Genomic DNA, 22,083 nt, shown 5'->3' with positions numbered 1-22,083 from the left:
TGGTTAGGGAATAACCTTTCTTTTCTGTGCTCTATGTGTCACTTGTCTGTAAACATTCCTAACTTTTAAAGTACTCTAACTAGACTATTAAGCTGCCAACATTTTCCCTTATGGTTTGATGTAAGACCTACTGTTAGGTCATTTTTCCCGAACTCATTTTACATCATTAATACCAGTAATATTGGCAGTTTTCGAATCTATTGGGAAGTTCTTACCTTGTGTTTCTCTACTCTATTTGTTATGCCTCTATCAAATAGTTAGACTATGGTGATTTAGTCTATGAAACACTCTTATCATACTTACATTTGATTCTTACTATTATCATCATCTCTGTAAATTTCAAGTAAAAGATGCCACCTCGTCCGCGTCCGACTAGGGGCAGACCTACAAATCAAACTCCACCACCACCACCCCTCCGTAGTTTGATGCAGTGATGTTTCAGGCAACTGTGATTGCAGCTGTGACCGCAGCCATGACCCAAGTAAACTCTGGTGGCATTAGTAGAACGGGGACTGGCACCAACTCTAGCCATGGTGAAATCTATCCACGCGCACGGGAGTGTACCTATAAGGATTTCATCAGCTTCAAACCTACATACTTCAACGGAACTGGAAGGATCATTGCAATGTCCCAAAAAATCGAAGGGGAACCAGAAATCTTGATCCATGGTCCCCCGGCTTGAAGTTGAAGCAGACGTCCAGAAGCAATCTTCGAGATGTGCTCATGCCCTGAGGGAAACAAGATAAAATTCGTTGCTTGCACCTTCACCGAGAGGGCCCTGACGTGGTGGAATGGCCATGTCAAATCACTCTCACTAGTAGCAGCTAACGTTATGGGCTGAGATACACTGAAGGACCTTATAACAAGAGAGTACTGCCCGGGGGGTGAAATTCAGAAGCTCGAGGAGGAACTCTGGAACCTCAAAATGAAGGGTTCCGACATAGTGATTTACACGGCCAGGTTCTGCGACATGGTGACTCTATGTCCCAACATGGTCCCCACCGAAAGCAAAAAATAATTGAAAGATACATATGGGGTCTGGTACCCCCATATCGAGGGAACGTTCTAGCATCACACCCTGCGACCTTTGAAAGTGCCAAGGAATTGGCCCAAAGGCTCATCGATCACGAGACTCCTTCTACTCCAACAACAACTACAATGATTGCCCCCGCACCAACCAAAACAACTGAAAACAAGAGGAAGCGTTGGGATCGAAAGAAGGGCAAGATAACTCAACCCTCTTCCAAGAACCAACAGACTGTGGCTATCCATGCTGCCACTACACCTGCTGCCCCTGTACCAGCCAAACCATATGCAGGGAACCTACCCAAGTGCACCAAGTGCTCCTTCCATCATAACGGCCCCTGTCGGGAAATGCACTGCACAAATTGCGACCGGAAGGGCCATACCACCCGATTTTGCAGAACACCACCCAAACCCATCACCCAGGTCCCCGGTGTGGGAGTGAGCCAGGCCTGCTACGGGTGCGGCGAGACAGGGCACTTCAAGAGAAACTGCCCTAAACCTGGGAATGCAGGAGGAGCAGGAAGACTACTTGGCATTGGCCACAATGAAGCCGTGGCAGACCCCACAATAGTCACGGGTACGTTCCTTCTCAATAACTCTTATGCTTGTATCCTATTCGATAGTGGGGCAGAAAGGAGTTTCGTAAACCAAAAATTTAAACACTTACTTAAACAATCACCGTAAACACTAAAAGAAACCTTTGTCGTAGAAATGGCTAACGGCAAAACAGAGAGTTCTAACGAGATTTACATAGGTTGTACTCTCACGCTAGATAACTATTTATTCCCAATCGACCTCATACCCGTATCGATCAAGAGTTTCGATGTCATTGTGGGCATGGACTGGTTGAGTCTCCGTCGTACCGATATTCTATGCTTTGAAAAGGCAGTCCGCCTGAACCTACCGAATAACGAAACCTTATTGATCTACGAAGACAAACCCAGTGCAAGCCTTCGTATCATCTCAAGTATTCAGGCCCAAAAGTACTTGCGTAAGGAATATCGTGTATTCATGTCGCACGTTGTCGATACCAACCGGAAAATAAAAGACCTAAAAGACCTCCCCGTAGTATGCAATTTTCCCGACGTCTTTCCGGAAGAACTCCCAGGATTACCCCCGCAACGTCAAGTCGAGTTCCGAATCGACTTAATTCTAGGAGCGACCCCCGTAGCCAAATTGCCATATCGTCTAGCACCTGCTGAGATGTAAGAACTATCTGGTCAGCTTAACGAACAGCTCAGCAAGGGCTTTATAAGACCAAGCTTCTCACCCTAGGGAGCACCAGTCTTGTTCGTAAAGAAGAAAGACGGATCGTTCCATATGTGCATCGATTACAGGGAACTCAACAAGCTTACAATCAATAATCGTTACCCTCTTCCTCACATAGACGATTTATTCGACCAGCTGCAAGGGGTGAGCTACTTTTCCAAGATTGATCTGAGGTCCGGGTATCACTAGTTAGGAGTGCTTGAGGAGGTTGTTTCAAAGACAGCCTTACGAACTCGTTACGGACACTACGATTTCGTAGTGGTGCCATTCGGATTGACCAATGCGCCCGCAATATTCATGGACTTGATGAATAGAGTATGCCGTCCTTACTTGGATCAGTTCGTCATTGTCTTCATAGATGATATACTTATCTACTCTTCAAGTGAGGAGGAGCATATCGATCATTTACGACAAGTCCTAGGAACCTTACGATCAGAGAAGCTTTATGTGAAGTTCTCTAAATGCGAATTTTGGATCCGAAGATTCGAATTCTTAGGACACGTGGTTAGTAAAGAATAAATCCACATGGACCCTTCCAAAATTAAAGCCATCGAGAACTGGTCAGCACCAAAGACGCGTACGGAAATTCGTCAATTTCTAGGCCTCGCTAGCTACTACCGCAGGTTCATTAAGAACTTTTCTCGAATTGCGAAACCTCTTACGACATTGACCCAGAAGAGCATTGCCTTTGACTGGGAAGAGAAGCAAGAGAAGGCGTTCCAAACACTGAAGCGAGCCTTATGCACCGCACAGATACTATCCCTCCCGAAGGGATGGAAGACTTCTTGGTATACTGCGATGCATCCAACCTGGGGCTCGGCTGTGTTCTGATGCAACGAGGTAAGGTCATCGCCTACGCCTCAAGACAACTAAAGACACACGAGGTCAACTACACCACACACGATCTCGAATTAGGAGTGGTTGTGTTTGCCCTGAATATCTGGAGACACTACCTGTATGGTACGAAGAGCACTATCTTTATGGACCACAAAAGCCTACAACACATTCGCATCTGTCCACACAAATTAAGGAGGCTCAGCTTGAAGCCTTAAAACCTGAAAATTTGGCGGGTGAATGCCTATGTGGAATGGATAAGAACTTGGAAGTCAAGGGTGATGGAGCCTTATATCTCATGGATCGGATCTGGACACCGAGACACGGTGGCTTCAGAGACTTGGTCATGAAGGAAGCGCACAACACTCGATACTCCGTCCACCCAGGTTCAGATAAGATGTATCTGGATCTTAAAAAGCTATACTGGTAGCCTAAAATGAAAGCAGAAATTGCTACCTTCGTGAGTAAATGCCTTACTTACGCAAAGGTTAAGGTCGAATACTAGAAACCATCAGGTTTACTTCAGCAACCAGAGATACCTGAATGGAAGTGCGAGTGGATCACTATGGACTTCACAACCAAGCTACCTAAGACAACGGGTGGGTTTGATACCATTTGGGTCATCGTCGACAGATTGACCAAATCCGCACACTTCCTGCCCATCAAGGAAACGGACAAAATGGAGAAGTTTACAAGAACATACATAAGGGATATTGTACGACTGCACGATGTTCTTATATCTATTATCTCGGATATAGATAGCAGATTCGATTCGAGGTTCTGGCAGTCATTATAAAGCTCCCCAGGAACGAGGCTAGACATGAGTGCAGCCTACCATCCACAGACCGAAGAACAAAGCGAGAGAACTATCCAAACCTTGGAAGATATGCTGCGAGCACGTGTGATCGACTTTGGGAAGGCATGGGATACCCACTTACCCCTTGTTGAATTCTACGACAGAAAAGCTACGCAGACAAACAGAGGAAACCTTTGGAATTCCAGGTGAGAGACCGAGTCCTTTTGAAAGTCTCACTCTGGAAGGGCTTGATACGCTTCGGAAAGCGTGGAAAGCTAAATCCAAGATACATAGGGCCTTTCGAGATTCTAGCTAGAATCGGCCCCATAGCTTACAAACTCAACTTACCCCGCGAGCATAGTAACCTACATCCTACCTTCCACGTCTCGAACTTGAAAAAGTGCCTATCCGACGAGACTCTTGTAATCCCACTCGACGAGATAGAGATCAACGAGAGCCTAAACTTCGTAAAAGAACCTGTAGATATCATGGATCGAGAGGTCATGCAAATGAAATAAAGCTGTATCCCAATCGTGAAGGTTTGTTGGAATGCCAAGCGAGGACCAGAATTCACATGGGAGCGCGAGGATCAAATGAAACTTAAATATCCTCACCTTTTTACTTAGTTATTTGTAATAACTTAGTTGCTTGAACTCTAATTTTGGGACGAAATTCCCTCTAACCCAGGGGGGATGATGTGACAACCCGAAATTTCTTTTTGCTCAAACCCTTCAGTCAAGCACTACAAATAATAGTCAAATTCATCTCTATTAATTTTAGCCGGTTTAAAGTCCGTTTTGGGTGTTTTTATTATAAATTCGTCAAACGAACAAATAAAAGGAAGTATCTTCTAGGAGTGATGTGTAACAAATAAACATTTCACACCCTAACAAGGTGTCTATGGCCAAACATTGGGAGTTTGGGCCATAAACTCCTCTTGGCCGTGAACTCATGCTTAAAGCATGAGTTTACTCCTCACTCCTCACTTCTCATTTCCAAGCTCAAGAACACCCCCATTTCTTTCTCAAGTATCATAAGATATTTCTTCCAATCTTCCAAAAATGTAAGTGTTTCTTCTCTTGTTTTGTTGTTATAACACTTCATCTAGTAGTTATGCATGATTTCATCCATGAAATCTTGTCTTTTTCATTTATGTAAGATTTGAAGGACTTAGGACTGATAGCTCACCTTATTTCTTGTTCCTTGTTTGGTTGTGGACTTAGGGTATCCTGTTATTTGTCCGAATGTCGTTGAACTCTTAGTTATATATATATATATATATATGTATATATATATATATATACACACACACACACACACATATATATATATGTATATATATATATATATGTATATGTGTGTGTGTTGGATATAAAAGCTTTCACTTCAGTTCAATGCCTTTGTGTAACAAAGGCATACAAACCACATTACTATTTAACTATAATAGGTATAGTTAAGGGATTACTACTCGCTACTACTATTACAAAGATACATACAAGAGCCAGTACATTTACGAATTGCTACATGAGCACTATAGTGAGAAACAATACATACTATACACTATACAAGAGAACATACTATAGACTATACAAGAGAACATACTATACACTATACAAGAGAACGTACTATTTACTAGGACAGAGAAAACATTACTACACTAAGAACTATTACATAAACATTTGAATACTATAAACGAAATATGACATACTACTTCTTGATACGACACTTCATCATGGTATCACTTTGTAACCAGAGTCTCCTGAAGGGAGAGTGAGCATTATGTGTATAGATCTATACGGGACAGACACTCCCACAGCCCAACTGTTAGCTACAGTCCCAACCGAAAGGCTAAGGGGTGACAGAATGTTACCTCACTATATATGACCTGGAGGGTCATCAGTATTTCAACAGTCGATCAACATGGTTACATACGAGTTCACATTCAAACCTTTAATTAACCAATTAATAATTCAAGGCAAAATGGACTCCCCGTGGTGTATTGTACATTTAATACTACCTTGAGTCTACATTCTCACCACTAACAGTCAACAGTGATACTGTTGGGGTAAAACATTATTTTCCCTAGTACATTTATTTTGTAATCACCTTACATGAGTGAAGTCTAAAACTATATTTTCATACCGATAGTTTCACTGAGGGAAAACTCCTACTGTTACAAAAGAACAAACATACAAACAATCGGGTCTTGGTAGAAGACTACATTTTACTGGAAAATATAGGATTTTCTAGGGAGTATACTATTTACAAACATTTGAAACCAGTTACTACACTAAATTGTTACAAACATTTTCATACAAGCAATGACACTAAATACTTATGAACTCACCAACTTTATGCTGATAAACTCTTTCAAAATAACTTGTATTCTCAGGTCATCAGTAGACAGGTACCGATGAAGCTTTTGAGAAGATTGAGCACATACAAGACTTATCTTTCATTTTGATTATACTTTTGGGTGTCTTATAAACTATACAGAACACACTTCTATTACAATTATTATATTAATGCAATGGATGTTGTTGCTTGTATTTACTATTATGCATTGTTATGATACTGTACATGACGTCCTCCACCCCAGAACGTTTCAGCCGTTCAGGTTTTAGGGTGTGACAAAAAACAACTTAATCACCGCTACTACAAAAAAGCACATTACTTGCAGCCAAAACTGTTGGTAATCCGTTGCTAAGACACTTGACCGATGGATATGTAACATACCAAAATTCGTTGGTATTTTCTTGTCGCTAATTGTTTGTAACGGATTTTCATCGGCTACGACAAATTTTAGCGACGAATTTTTCCGTCGGTAATTAGTAACGCATCACCGTCGAAAATACCTTTTGCAATGGATTACCGACGGATTGTGTTTGCAACAGGTTACCGACACAATGACTCACTAATAGATTACCGACGGAATCTCAATATAACTCACTAACGGATTACCCACAAATTTTGTGACAGATTAGCGACAGATTTTGTCATTATAAAAAAATTATAAATTCATGAAAAAATTAAAAATAACTACATATTCAACATAGAAAAATCTTAAAACATACAACAAATTTATAATTTAAAACCATCAAATATAAAAGTGAAAAAGTTGGATATTCAACATACATTTAATGGATAATACTAAGAAAATAGTAGCAATCTACATTTTAAGAAGGCATCAAAAGTTTCATCTATAATTCACATGACCTCAACAACCGATGAAGAGTATCCTTCCTGATTAGCTCGTGGATTCCACACCTGTCATTTGTCATTGAGAGTTGTTACCTAGAGAGATATTTATATATTGTCAAATACCGTAAATGCCCTCCAATGTTGATAATAAAGGGGAATTAAAAAGAAAAAAAATGAATGATATTAACAAGTAGCAATTCTGATAATGTGTAAAAAAATGTGATTTTAAGTACAACATTCCTCCGCATGAAGTTTGAACAAAAAAGAGTTAATGATGAGAAATAGCAACATACTTTCAAATAATTATAATAGAAACCATTTTTGATTTTTTCATGATTATACAACATACTTTAAGTTTTTACTCATAATAGCAATGTACTTTTGCCATAATTCCCAATTACAACTTTTATGAAGTTAGATTGCTACTTTGTAAACCATAGTTGAGAACTTTGATAAAGTACATTGCTATTTCTCACAGTTAACCCTTAAAAATGTTTAATTATTTCAATATTATGAGATAAATGTGTGGTTTACCATTTCGAGTAAATTTCTTTATAAGTTCACTCATTTTAATATCGAGTGGATTGCATCTCCTCTTGTTCCTTCACTTCCCTTTCTAGCATGCTCTCCAATTCATTTACCTAAAATATGTTCCAAGAAACATATATAATTAGTATAAAATAGAGAAGGAAATAACAACACATTTATCCTTCATTAAACCAATATACATAATAGGAACGTACTTTACTATGTTTTACCTAAAATATGTTCCAAAAAATTAACACTTTTAGATTAGTTTTTGCACTATGTATAAAACACGCTATTGGTACTATTATAATAATAATAATAATAATAATAATTATTATTATTATTATTATTATTATAAATTGTTTTTACTTTTTATTAAAGAATTATGGGTTTGGTTTACTTACGGTTTTAGAGAATTTAATGCCATACTCATCTCCAAGTGCTTGGCCTTTTGCGGTTGGCACGACTTATCAATAAAAGATTAAAACATCTAACGTCTTTTTATTATTTTGAAAGTAAAGAATAATAAAAAGACTAAAAAGACTAATATACCCTTTTACTTTCATCCTATCAGCCTTGTTTCCGACCAAGATCTTGGTCACATTGTCGGAGGCATGTTGTTCGATGTTTCGGATCCAGTTTGATATGCCTGTCATGATAAAAGAGGGAAAATTTGTAAAAAGTTAGTAATTAAGAAAACATTTCTCTTGCTTACTATATCAAAGAAATACGAAGAAAATCTTACTACTGAAAGATGACTCATTGATGACATCATACACCAACAAAATGTCCATGGCTCCTTCCTCTAATAGTAAGCTGAAATTTTATAGAAAATACAAACGTGTAAATATATATATATATATATATATATATATATATATATATATATATATATATTAAAGTTGTTCACCAACATGAATAGTGAACTGGCCAAGCTTTTGGCAAAAATGGTCCCTGTGTCAATTTGGGGCATATTTTGACATTACCTATATTCTTTGTCTATACGTGTTAGCAATCTACCGCGTCTTTATCTTCCCCCACTGTATTGCGTCTGCACGTGTTGACGATCGTGCATCAGATCGATATGTTCTAGATTCTTCTCATATTTCTGCTTCATACTTTTCTCGCCATCAACCACACATAATCGAAACTCCACTTGGCTTCCACCGTTTCTTTTCCCCAAACATATTACTCCACCATATCTTATCTAAACCGATTTGTGTCCCCTCTAACGTCTCATCCCTGCTACTCCAAACCACCATCGATTTATCCACTTTATTTCGACAGCGAAGCAGCAAGAACCAAGAATGCATTTCAGCGCTGCTGGTGTTGGTGGTGCGGCGACATGGGTTGCTGGTGGCGGTGACTGGAGGCATTGTGGTCATCAGTTGTTGCAAATCGATTTCTTCGTGGCAGTTATATTCCATCGCTACGAGTTCTGATCAATTTAGTCCAGGTAACGTCGCTCACCACCTTGGTCCAACCCACCGTCGCTCTCCACCACCGATTGTCCCTACAGGTCAGTTGACGTCTCTGATTTTCCTCTTATTCTTCTTTCTTTCTCCCTCTCTACTGTAATTCAGTAAAATTGGGTAACTAGGGGTGTTTGGCTTATTTTTGGAAGGAAAAAGTCCTTTTGGCAAAAGTTACAGAAGGCCAGGTTTTCATGACTTTTCCAAAAAGTCAGGTTTTCTTATATAAAAAATCCAAAAGTTGCTTTTAAAATGCTTTTACCAAACATCTTTTGCATTTCATATTTTCCAAAAAGAATTTTGGCTCTTAAAAATAAGCCAAACACCCCATAGGTGATTCTCCCAGGAACTCATGGTGTGCGAATATAGCTTCATCTCCTGATTTCCTTATTCCATTCCTTCACTGATCGAGCCTTGATTGCTTCGTCGATGACTACAACCTAGAAATCAGTTTATTTTGTTATTTAGGGTAAAGTTTTTGTATGATTGTTAAAACGATGATAGGAGGGAGCAATAACTACCTAAAAAAATTGTTCTTCAACTGCTAAAGAAGCATCAGACCTCTTTTTTTTTTCATATTTGATTTTGTTGGTTTTTTGATTCTCCATTATAAAGCTCAGTAAAGCCTCAACTGAATTATGCCCACCAACTGTTTCTCAAAATGCCAAACATATATTTTTGGTCTGTTACATCATCGCTTCCACATATGGTCAATGTAACTTCACCAGATCTCTGTAACTTGTGATTGAGGACAAATGCTTTTCTTGATTCAAATGATTGTTGTGTTAAATCATGGATTGATCCTAATGTTTTTCCCCTTTTTTCTTTTATACTAAATTATTGAATATTTCTGCAGACACTTGAAATGCTAGAGAAGAAAGAAAAAGTGCTTCTAAAAAAAGTTGGTGTAAAGGTTGAAGAGAGAAAGGAGTTCACTAGAGCGAAAAACAAAAGGGGTATTAATATTTAACCTTATTATTCTGTGCACTCTTAATCTCTTATTGTTTGGAAAGTCAATTTATTCGAAATATGTTGTTTCTCATTATGGAATTATTCAGCTGCAATACAGAGTGTTTGAAGCGAAAAGTATTTTATGAACAACAAATTCAATAACTTTGCAATTTTCAATTCCGTGTTCATGATCAGGTGCCTTTAAATTTTTGTATCATTATTAAATTTACTGTTGAAATAAGAACGTAGCCTCAGGTACTTACATGAATGTTGTGCCTTTGTTCAAGCTAATTGTTTGGTTCGATAATGTCAATGGAGATTTCAAGGTGTTCGCCCTCAATTGTTAGGTTTAGATTTTTACTGTTTGCTGATGCAACTTTTACTCATAAATATTTATTTATTACCTTTTTGTATGCATTGAATGCAACTTTAGTTTTTAGAAAAAACAAAATTACAAAAAATGACCAAGACTTTGAATTTTTCGGCTTTTGTTTGTTTACATTTTAAAGTTCAATATTCACTTTAACAATTTTAATAGTTATTCATATATTATTTATTTTATAATTTATAATTTCATACATTAATTTTTTTTTATCATCATGCATAATTTTCTAATATCCCGTTTTTTCTTGCCGATTCTTCTTTTTACATCAACATTTTTGATGAACCCATCCAATTGATATGGCTGCAGCACATGTAGCATGGATGCTTTTTGTTCTTCTCTAATCACATGATGATGGTCTTTAAGGATTTTATTATTGTTCTTACTCTGATGCTGGTGTTGAGGTTTTTATTAGTGCTAAAAAAAGTAAGTAATAATAATTTCCTTTAATTTATTTGTTTGATATAATATATTTCTTTCGTTTTTCTGTTAGATCATTATATTTTGTTTTGGATAATCTTTCGACCTTTTTCAGGTTCAGTGGATGCCCTTGGTTTTGGAAGTTACATAAACCAGAAAATGCTGACTTGACCACCATAAAAATCAAAGAACACAAGGAGGAAAAGATAGCATTACAATATTAGTAAAAGTCACACTTTAGAAAGATAAATTATGATAATTGAATTTTTTTATTTAAAATAAAGTTTTTATGTTCATTTTAGCTGCATTTAGTGATTGATTTCTCATTCTTTTTACTTGAATCAATCTCTTTTTCTTTTTCTTTTTATTACAGGTATTCATCCGTTTTCTTCAATTTTTCATTGAAATTAACTACCTGTTGAAGGCAATTATGATGATCGTGTAGCTATGTACTCAAATTATAGGCTTATAAATTGATATATGGCTTCAATGATTAGAAGAATGTATATGTACATGTATTAAACTTATTTTCCATTTGATTTTTATCCAGCCTTGCAGAAGAATATAGTTGACCTAAAAGTTTGACTTCAGAAGTTAGCAAATCCCAAGTAAGTTTATTCTTTCCATTACCCGTCCAAATTTTTTACACCTGAAAAAGATTAAACTTGCCACATTTTTTCTTGTCATGTTACATATAACATAACTGTTTACTTGATATAAAAGATGCATCTTGAAAGTAGTCACATTTTTCCAACCAAACAGGTGAAACCCTATGGAATCACTTGTGACTACTTTGAAGATGAATCTTTCTGTAATTTTTTTCCTTTTTCCTTATTTTTGTTGTTTATCCAGAGCACCTACCGATCTCCCCTTTGCGAATGAAAGAGAGGTCGGCTGAACGATACTTATCCTGATAATATACTTGCAGCAGTTTTGAAGCTACATTCTTTCAACTTGTGTTTTATTGTTCATTTGAAAAAATTTGTACAGCTTTTACATTGTTATTAAACTCTCCGAAAAAACAACTTTTGGCCTTTGTTCTTTTACAAAAGAAAATCGTGATTTTAACATTTTTTTGTCGAAAATGCCCATGCATACTGTTCACTATCTATGACTACACCACATACGTAACCGATAAACAAAAGTCTAAAACTCTGGTCTTAACCGAACCCCGCGAAGTGAGGTTTCACAACTAGTTATATATTAAGAAGTAATATTAAAAGTGGAAAAAAATAATATCGGTTGTGACGGCTAGGAATCGTTCTTGACCAGTTGTGTCATAATTTTGGAGTTTGATATTGTTTGCCATCAATTTCACTGGTTCTTATCTTAAAGTCGCTAGTGTAATTCAAAATTATATTCTCCATTATTGTAATTAATTGTCAAAAAATATTTATTAATGAAGAAATTAATAGAAAAACTTAAACTCACCTAATGGTAGTGATAAAACTAGCAATGAAAGAACCATTAGAAAAACGCAAAAGAAGGCAACTCTTCCCGCACACCTGCAAAGGAAGAAAAATAATGAACAAATTACACGAATGGTCCTTTAGGTTTTAGTTTTTTTTTCCTAAAGTAGTCCCTACGGTATTTTTTCTCTCAAATAGTACCTACGGACGATAAGTTGCACGTGTTTGGTCCCCGAGTTGGATGTGCGTCCATTCCAATGTTAAGCTGCCCCCATGTGACTTGCACATGAGGCTATTTATGTCATTTTACCCTAAATGGCCTTTTCTGAACATTTAACTAAATAGCTTTAACCATTAAGGTGGCGGGGTTTAGTTTCAGGCATTGACTTTGACACTCTATCTCTTTCCCCAAGAAAACTGTTTGTTTATCCCCTCTTCTTCAATCGTGAGTTCTTATCGTTACGTCCATGTTACACCCAACCACCCAAGGTCTATTTCAAGCTTTTGCACATTCTAAATCATGGGGGTTCGTTCACAAATACGGTATCTGGAAGATCGTACATAGATAGGCTTGTGGATCACTTTGATTTTTTGGACATGAATGTGTTTTCAGTCCACGAGTTAGATGATATGACGGTAGTTTTAGGGTATAATGTTTTACCATTTCATGATCATAGAGACAAACTTGGATAGTGGATTGTTACCCCTTGGCACTGGTCAGGAAGTCATTCAGTTGGCTAGGTATGTGCATAATCATATTGAAATTAATTTGTATATTGAGAATGAGAATACTAGAGTAGTCCCTTTCTTCAAGTCCCTATTGAAGGTTCGTATTGAGAAATTTGAAGGCGATCATTCTCCTGAAATAAATAGGGTTAGAATGAAAAGGATATCAGTTGGGTTATGTAGTAAAAAGTTGGATTTGAATGAGCCCATATATTTGTCAAAGTTGATTGTACCCTATGAACATGTGATCAACAAAAACACTCAACTGATCGAGAGAGTGATCCCTTTAGGGGGTACAGTTTGAGGATAACCAAGGTAAAAGAGTTGTTAACATAGGGGATGATCACCAACCAAAAGGGGATATTAATCCAGTAGATGATTACGAGGTAATGGGGGATGTAGATGCATAATATGGTGGGGAAAAAATCTACATGATGTTGAGTTTTTTAAGGATGAATACAATGGAGGTAAGGAAAGTGTTAGTAAGGGTAGTAGGAGTGAGGGTAATATGACAGATGATGATAGTGAGGATGAAGACTACTTTGTGGATTTAGAAAATATTGTAGATGATGTGGATGTTGATATGAGATATTTTCATATACATGTTGATGAAGATGTTGAGTGGGTTCAAAAAAAGACCAAAAAAGCAAGTGGTAGTGGTGTTGACTTTACTGAAGGTGAAGATTTGGAGGTCTAGACCTAAAATCGTTTAACTTACCTATTGTAGGTGAAGATAACAACACACACACACACACACACACAGAGAGAGGATGTTGAGAGACATAGGAAAATAAAAAGCTTGTTCTGAAGGAGGGTGTAGTTCATCCAAAGGCTTTCACATTGGGACAGAAGTTAAAAACAAAGAAAGATGTGAAAGACTATATAAACAAACATGCAGTAGAAACCAAAAGGCATTTACATTTTGAAAAAAATGACAAAACAAGTATTAGGGCTAAGTGTAGAGGAGTGGTACCAGATATGAGTGTTAGGCCATGGAATTGGCTCAGAAACATGTTAATTTTTGGGGATTTTTAGAAACAATATGCTATCTTGAGGGACTATGGACTAGAGTTGATGGAAAGAAACCCAGGTACTAATGTCAAGATCGATTGTCACACTAAGACAAATAAAAATTCTAATACAAGGACGTTTAGGAGAATTTACATTTATTTAGGAGCACTGAAGGAAAGATTTAAGGCTAATCTAAGGGATTTCATAGGGTTGGATGATACTTTCATAAAAGGTCCTTATCCTGGTTAAATTTTGACTATCGTAGGGGTAGATTCCAATAATGGGATATATCCTCTTGCGTATGCATTTGATGAAAATGAAACCATAGATTCATGGACATGGTTTTTGGAACAACTTGGTGATGATCTGGAACTTTATGCTGATTCAAACTTCACTTTCATCTTTGATGGACAGAAGGTACATATACTTCAAGTTAATTTGATAGTGTTGTTATTTAGTCAACTAACTATTGAAATATGTAACTAGGGCATCATTCCAGCAATTGCAAAACTATACACTCAAGCTAAGCATAGGTTCTGTCTGAGGCATTTTTATGATAATATGAAAAGACAGTGGAAGGATAAAGATCTCAAAGATTTTGTGTGGACGTGTGCAACTGCTACTACTGTAAGGCATTAAGAAAGCATTAGAAGAGCTAAAAAAATCAACGTTGAAGCTCATGATTGGCTGATATAGATTCCTCTAGCTCATTAGGCAAGATCTCATTTCTCAGGTTAGCACTTCATCTTTCAATGATGTTTACATTTACTTGTCACTGTTAGGTTTTGTTCGAATTTTGTATTATATCACTAAACAGGGAGGGCACATACTAATATCTTCTTGAATAACTTGTGTGAGGTTGTGAATGGAAAATTACAAGGTGGTAGGGATAAATCTACCATTTATTGTTTCAATTTTGTGTTTGTACACTTTTGTCCATGTAACCTGCCAATAGCATGGGTGGACCCAATGCTCCAACTCAGGAACATTCTTTGCTCCATGTTTAATCTTGTCCTATATTGCACTTATTGCATGTGAGCATAACATGCCTGTAATTTCCTAATGTCTACATGTGCATGTTTTTTGATCCAACTTCACAATAAACTGATCACCCCAAAGAGTAGTGACTTGAGTTTTAACCCTACTGAAAATACACCTGTTGTAACACCGTAAATTTTCAAACAGTTTTTTTTTTCATTTTGAAATCACATAATTCCCATTAAAACATTTCATAAAACCCCATAAGTTTCAAATATCAAAAACACAATTCCATAATTGTTTGAATAAAAATCCAGGATCCTAAAAACACAACTCTATCCCATGTGTACAATCAAGCCGGCGCCTTCCCGCGATCCTGAGAAGTACCTAATACACATATCACATAACACGGTAAGCACGAAGCTTAGTGAGTTCCCTAAAATACCACACTGTCACGTCCAGAATTCCAGGTATATTATTGTATGGTAAAATTTTGAAGTTTATGGAGTGACTCGACAAGTTGGGAGTCCAACTCGCCGAGTAGGGTTGAGTTTCCGTGCTGGAGTTAATAAGTGGACTCGACAAGTCAGAGGGCTGACTCGCCGAGTAGGTGCTGCGCAGTGAAACCCTAATTCTCTAGGTTGGGGCCTATATAAGGGAGCTTATAGCCTCATTTGTGGCTCACCTGCACTGAGAGAAACCCTAGATTGCCTCCTGAGCTAAAAGAGAGAGAGATGAGACATAATTTTAGGCATCTTGTAACCTTTTGGAGGAAGAAGTGGAGAGCATCATAGCTTGGATCAAGAGGAGGCTTTTGGACCCATAGATTCTTCAGAGTTTTGCTTCAGTCGAAGGTAAAAAGATGCTTGCTTGATCATTTTCATTATGAGATCTTGTTTAGGGGGAATTTTTAGGGTTTTCTTCCATCTACCTTGTGTCATGGAGTGATTTTTGCATGGCTTGAGGTTAGAACCTCAGATATGGACTATAAGAGACCTTGTGAGTGCAAAGACCTGATCTTTATTGAGCTGGAGGCAAGCTCTTGTGCATCTAGCCCTTGTTGGTGCATGTTTTGGCATTATGAGCCTTATATGCCATGTTTGAACGTAAAGTTTGCAGCTTTACGTGACAATCGACCCTTAGAATGGTAGGTCTAGTGTTTGAAGTGATAGATCTGCCTTAAATCGTTTGAATGAGAAATCTGATCGAAGGGACTCGCCGAGTCCATGGCTTAACTCGTCGATTCGGTGTGGGTTAGTCCCAATGGGTTTAATTGCGTGATAACTCGGTGAGTTGGGGGTCAACTCGATGAGTTGAGCTAGGCTTTCTTGAGACTTCTGAGGATATGAGGGGATTTGACGAGTCGCAAGAGTGCACTCGACGAGTCGAGTCAAACCTGGACTGTTGACTCGAGTTTGACTTCTGTTGACTCTAGGGTTTGGTCAACATGAGTAATGGAGACCATGGAGGGGTAAAATGGTCTTTTACCCAATTCAAGTGTTAGAGAGAGAAAGAATGGCCTTTAATTATTAGGGTCATGTAAAAGAGTATTAATTAGAGATATTCATTCCTTTTGATAGGCGGAGGCTAGTTCGAGATTTGGGTGCGAGGTTATTTACTTGCTGCTTTCCAGGTGAGTCTTCTCACTATACTTTACCTAGAGTGGTAATTATGTGTGATCAGAGGATCTTATGTGCTTACTTGAGTTATGCATTTTGGCTGTGTGATATATATGCTATGTTATGTGTTACTGAGACCGGACCGGAGGGTCTAACGAGCTATAAGACCAGAGGGTCCTCACTGAGATTGGACCGGAGGGTCCAACGAGCTGTGAGACTGGAGGGTCCTCATTGAGACCGGACCAGAGGGTAGAACGAGCCATGGGACTGGAGGGTTCCACTGGGATACATAGACTGGAGGCTGTTACAGAGTTATAGCCTCGAGTGCCTAATGTGTTGTATGTGGTATTTTGGGGAACTCACTAAGCTTCATGCTTACCATGTTATGTGTTATGTGTTTCAGGTTGTTCTTAGGATCGCGGGAAGGCACCGACTTGATTGTACACACCATTGAAAGAGTTATGTTTTTGAGGGCCCTAGATTTAACCAAAAAATTATGGATTTTTGAATTATAAGCTTAATAATGAGATTTTTGTGAAATGCATTATGAGAATTATGTGATTTTAAATGAAAGATTTGTTCTGAAAATTTATGGTGTTACAAGTTGGTATCAGAGCCTTAGTTTGAGGGATTCGAATGCACCTTCGGGTAAATCTGGACTCAAACTGAGGATTTGAAAAAGTTTTTCAAGGAAATGATTTTTCTAAAAACAAGCAAGAGTTTCTAAGAGAAAACGAGAAGGAGCAGTGTGTACAATCATCCAGAGCCCAAACGGTGATTTGCTAAAATACCCTACTTTTGTGTTATGAGATATTTTGTGATATTCTGCATGATAGAGGATAGGCTAGGTATTTTAGGACTAGAGTGGCTGATTTGTGATGCCTTAGCCTAGGAGTTGTTGTTATCTGTGATGTGCTTTCGAGTATGTGTTGAGTAAGAGTATCCAACAGGAATATTTCAGAGATAAAGCTTCAAGTAGAGGAGTAATCTAGGAGAGATACCTATATAAGTATCGGAGGAGCCTACTGAGAGAGTAGTTAGATGCCCGTGTGGGGTAGAGTTGCTTGAGTTTGGTGACACCTGTTGAGTGTGAGTAGATCAAATAGAGTTGTAACCTATAGTGGTTTTTACGTGCTGGTGGAGATTATTCGATGCTCGAATGCTACTTGCTTCATGCTTTGTGGAACTCTCGATGATGGGAGTCAGCTACCAAGAGAATATGATGATATTCAGGAGGTAGATGGTTAGCATCATAAGGAGTTCTTCAGCAGCTGATGGCGAAGAAGTGTGAGAACCTAGGAAGAGCCTAGGGGGTGACCCTAGTCAGATAAGTACGCTGACAGAGTAGAGTATTTCACTGGGGAGTGAACACGCGTGATGAGATTGGTGATCGAGAAGGTTGGGCACCTACTTAGGAACCATGGGATGGTCCGTGTAGAAAGTATGGGTAGATGTGGCAGGTAGTATGGGCCCGTACTACTGAAAGCAAAGGACCCATACTTAATACAAGGAGCATTCCGAAGGTTTTAAGTAGCAGATTGAGAGGTGATGTCATGGTTTGAGTACCATGATTTGTAGCAGATCGAGAGGTGATGTCATGGTTCGAGTACCATGATTTGTAGCAGATAGAGAGGTGATGTCATGGTTCGAGTACCATGATTTGAGGTAGATTGAGAAGAGATAACATGGGTTGAGTACCATGATTCATAGCAGATAGTGCTTGTGCCTTTTATCAATTATCCCGTCGTGATTGATTAGACTGAGATCAGATGCGATAGGTATGGGGCCAGAGGGCCATGTTGAACGAGTTTCGACGGAGCATACCTTGAGGGGGAAATCAAGTTTGTTACGAGGGACTTTTTTGGTGAGATGCCAGTTGGAGTCGCAAGACTCAGGGATGAGTAGGGATGGTGCTTTATGGAGGACTACGACCTGAGTTGAGCAATTGGCCGATAGTGGAGATGTCACCTTCTGTGACCCGAGTGGTGCTATTTCCGTTTCCTGTGGGAAACAGGAGAGATATTGAGACTTTCAGTTTCTGAGCTTGGGGGTAAACCCTGTAGGGTAGCATTGGCTATAATCTTTCTCCGGAGTATCTGAGTAGTATGTCTACCACAAGGTAGTATTATAGTATGAGAGTGTCATCAGTGATGACTGAGATGGTCAAGGACAAGGATATACCCTATTTGAGTATAGTAGGGCATGTGTTATCAGCAACGTTAGGTGGTCAAGATGAGTATATTGGTGCGGTGGCTCTCATTGGCTATGATGGATATCAAGTGTGGGAGTGAGACTTCTGCTCTCATGATAATTGTCCTAATGGGACACTGGTTGGGAAGTCGAAGATGAGGAGTGTGGGAATTCATTTTTATCGTATTGAGAGTCATGTCTACTATGGGACAATTGAGATGACCGATAGTATGTCAGTATGAAATTTTAGATGACACAATGGAAAGTCTTCGAGGATTTTATCTGAGATTCGGGATGTTTGGGGTTGCTTGGTCTCTATTGGAAAGATCATCGAGTGTATGTGGTACTTTCCAAGAGTAAGTGTGATGTACCTGGTGAAACAGTCTATGGAATAGATTGTTGGTGTACCAAATTGGTGATGGTTCGAGCCTTGAGTGGGGGAGAACCGGGTATTTATTGAGAGAATCAGGGATTTGTTCAAAGGCAGTTAGTGGACTGGATATAGTGATCTGCGGTACAGATACTTGAAACCAGGGTCATTGGGGGTCGAGGTGAGGTGCAAAACGAGATAGTTCATGTTGTACGTGATCAGGAAAGGATGAGTGTCCCCACGGTAGGTGGCCGTTGGTCGTAGATCTTGTGGTGGCTAGGAATTCCTCGGGTTTGTAATGAAAAATTCAAGGTGCGAGGCTCGTAAGGATAGTTCTGGCGGTTGAGAATTTCTGGTTCAATGTATGGATTTATATGCTCCTTGGGAAGGGTAGGAGATGGTTAGGCAGCCAACTTTTGGGTCGGTATGTGTATTATTGCATGGGAGAGAGTTTCAGATGGTCGTCAACGTGTTTTGAGTCATTGACGATTCCTCCATGTTCTAATTGAGAGTTGGGGTACTCTAAAGTTGCGAGTTGTGTGTGAGGAGAATCAGTTGTGAGCTTCTAAAAGGATGTGTGTCTATATATGAGTATGATGCTGTAAGTAAGAGATCAGTGGTTGATGGTGTACCGAGGTATCCAAGTATAATGCCCTAAATTTCGGATTATTTTGAGTCTTGAGTTTGAGACAGCAAGTGGTGTATCAAGTATCTACGGTTCCAGTGGGAACCCTTCGGCTAATTGACATCAAGTGAGATTATTTAAGAATGTGGATTGCAGTGACGAAGGTGTTTTGTTATGACAGTTGTCGTCAGAAATAGTGATGCATAATTTGGGTAAGTGTGCGCACCTATCTATGTTGGTCCGCAGAGCATGAGTTAGTGAACGCAGTGTGGTGTCGACGTGAGGATGAGATTGTGGGGAAATAAGAGAGGGTGTGGTGATACTACGGGGAGCTGTAGTACTCACTAGTCCGTGAGAGGGTGTGGTGATACTGCGGGGAGTCGTAGTACTCACCAGTCAGTGAGAGGGTGTTGTGATGCTGCGGGGAGCCGTAGTACTCACCAGTCAGTGAGAGGGTGTGGTGATACTGCGGGGAGTCGTAGTACTCACCAGTCAATGAGAGGGTGTTGTGATGTTGCGGGGAGCCGTAGTACTCACTAGTCAGTGAGAGGGTGTGGTGAAACTACGCGGAGCCGTAGTACTCACCAGTTAGTGAGAGGGTGTTGTGATGTTGCGGGGGGGGGGGGGGGTAGTGCTACCAGTCAGTGAGAGGGTGTTGTGATGCTGCAGGGAGCCGTAGCACTTACCAGTCAGCGAGATGGTGTAATGATACTGCTGGGAGCCATAGTATACAACAAGCAGCGAGCGAGAAGCATTGTGAATCTACGGGGAGCCGTAGTATTCACTAGTCAGGGCTTGACTCAGGTAAGTTCCTAGGCTTGAGTAGCATCCTCATTCGAGTCTATAGGATCCTGGTGGTCGAACCAGGGCCGAGACTGGGGTCTCCATATTTGTCGGGAATCATTATATTCTGAGTTGAGTTGTGGTCACCGCCACCGAAGGAAATTGGAGAAGTGATGTACGCGTGGGTTATGAGTCATGGGTCATGAGTTGAGTGCCTTATTGGGACGAGTGGTCCCAATTCTATGTCGGACCAGACGCTTGAGTTGAGTTTGGCCTGGGTGGTGAATGGAGCAGGAGAATGTGATTCCTGATTCAGAGATGGGTTTCATTAGTATTGGGTGTTATCTGATGTCTTAGACCAGAGTGGGTCAGATCGTTTGTATGAGGAGGACCGCGAGGCGCATGTAGCTAATGAGTAATAGATGATAGACGTTGAGGGTGAGACGATTTTAGTTAGGATTGTGGTATCCGTTTGGGGTAAGGCAGATTTCGTGACTTGTGCGTTACAATGGGCCGAGGTAGTTGTTGTGAGAAGGAAGTCAGTGAGATGTTTTAGGGCATGCAATGGGTAACCATTGGAGGTTCAACTGTGGGGTCAGGATTTGACCTGGTACTCAGTGTTGAAAGAAATATTATAGAGGAAGCTGGGACTTATGACTTTAGATGTAAGAGGACACTTCTGAGCGAGTATGATTCTTTTCTTGTGTCTGAGGATAGGGTGTTCAGAGTTCATTGTTCGGATAGGTTTTGATAGGTTCCTTGTTGAGGGTCCCCGATGGGATGTGAACCCTTTCGTTCCTTGGAGTGTGATTCGGATCATTAGTATGTCTGGTATGAGTGAGCGGTAGCCGATCGCTGGACCTTGTCTTATGAGAATCAGAGGGGCAGTGAGTTAGCGGGGTATGTTATTCAATGAGCGAATAACATTGTGATATCTTGAGAGGGCGGTCTGGCAGTGGGACAGGCCACTAGAGTTCCAGATTCTGGAAATTTAGAAGGGATATCGTAGCGGCAGAAGGGTCGGTTTTATTCCGGATTTGGGAGTTCCTGTTTGGATTCAGGTGTCCATGGAGAAAGATATTGGTATGGTATGGGATCCTTTCAGTGGTGCTCTTCTAGTTATTGGGTTCAATCTATGTGTGGTTGAGGAGCGATTTCGAGGGCGAAATCTAATTCAAGTGGGGGAGAATTGTAACATCCAGAATTCCAGGTATATTATTGTATGGTAAAATTTTGAAGTTTATGGAGTGACTCGACAAGTTGGGAGTCCAACTCGCCGAGTAGGGTTGAGTTTCCGTGCTGGAGTTAATAAGTGGACTCGACGAGTCAGAGGGCTGACTCGCCGAGTAGGTGCTGCGCAGTGAAACCCTAATTCTCTAGGTTGGGGCCTATATAAGGGAGCTTATAGCCTCATTTGTGGCTCACCTGCACTAAGAGAAACCCTAGATTGCCTCCTGAGCTAAAAGAGAGAGAGAGATGAGACATAATTTTAG

General features: G+C 39.5%; 1 long non-coding RNA gene and 1 pseudogene across 3 annotated transcripts; one reads left to right on the top strand and one right to left on the bottom strand.

Annotated features, from left to right (window-relative positions):
- Positions 1–8,037: 8,037 nt before the first annotated feature.
- On the bottom strand, positions 8,038–12,851 carry LOC111916453 (ras-related protein RAB1BV-like; annotated as a pseudogene).
- Positions 8,742–12,009, top strand: LOC111916737 (uncharacterized). Of its 3 annotated transcripts, none has more exons than XR_006192926.2 (4): positions 8,742–9,173; positions 9,983–10,082; positions 10,769–10,885; positions 10,995–12,009. It is a non-coding gene; the product is annotated as an uncharacterized LOC111916737 (long non-coding RNA). The 3 variants fall into 3 exon arrangements; XR_006192925.2 differs by having other exon boundaries at positions 10,769–11,487; positions 11,732–12,009; XR_006192923.2 differs by having other exon boundaries at positions 10,769–12,009.
- Positions 12,852–22,083: the final 9,232 nt, after the last annotated feature.

This window comes from Lactuca sativa, chromosome 1, assembly GCF_002870075.4.
Source record: "Lactuca sativa cultivar Salinas chromosome 1, Lsat_Salinas_v11, whole genome shotgun sequence".
NCBI lineage: Eukaryota > Viridiplantae > Streptophyta > Magnoliopsida > Asterales > Asteraceae > Lactuca > Lactuca sativa.
This window is presented reverse-complemented; position numbering and strand designations above follow the sequence as displayed.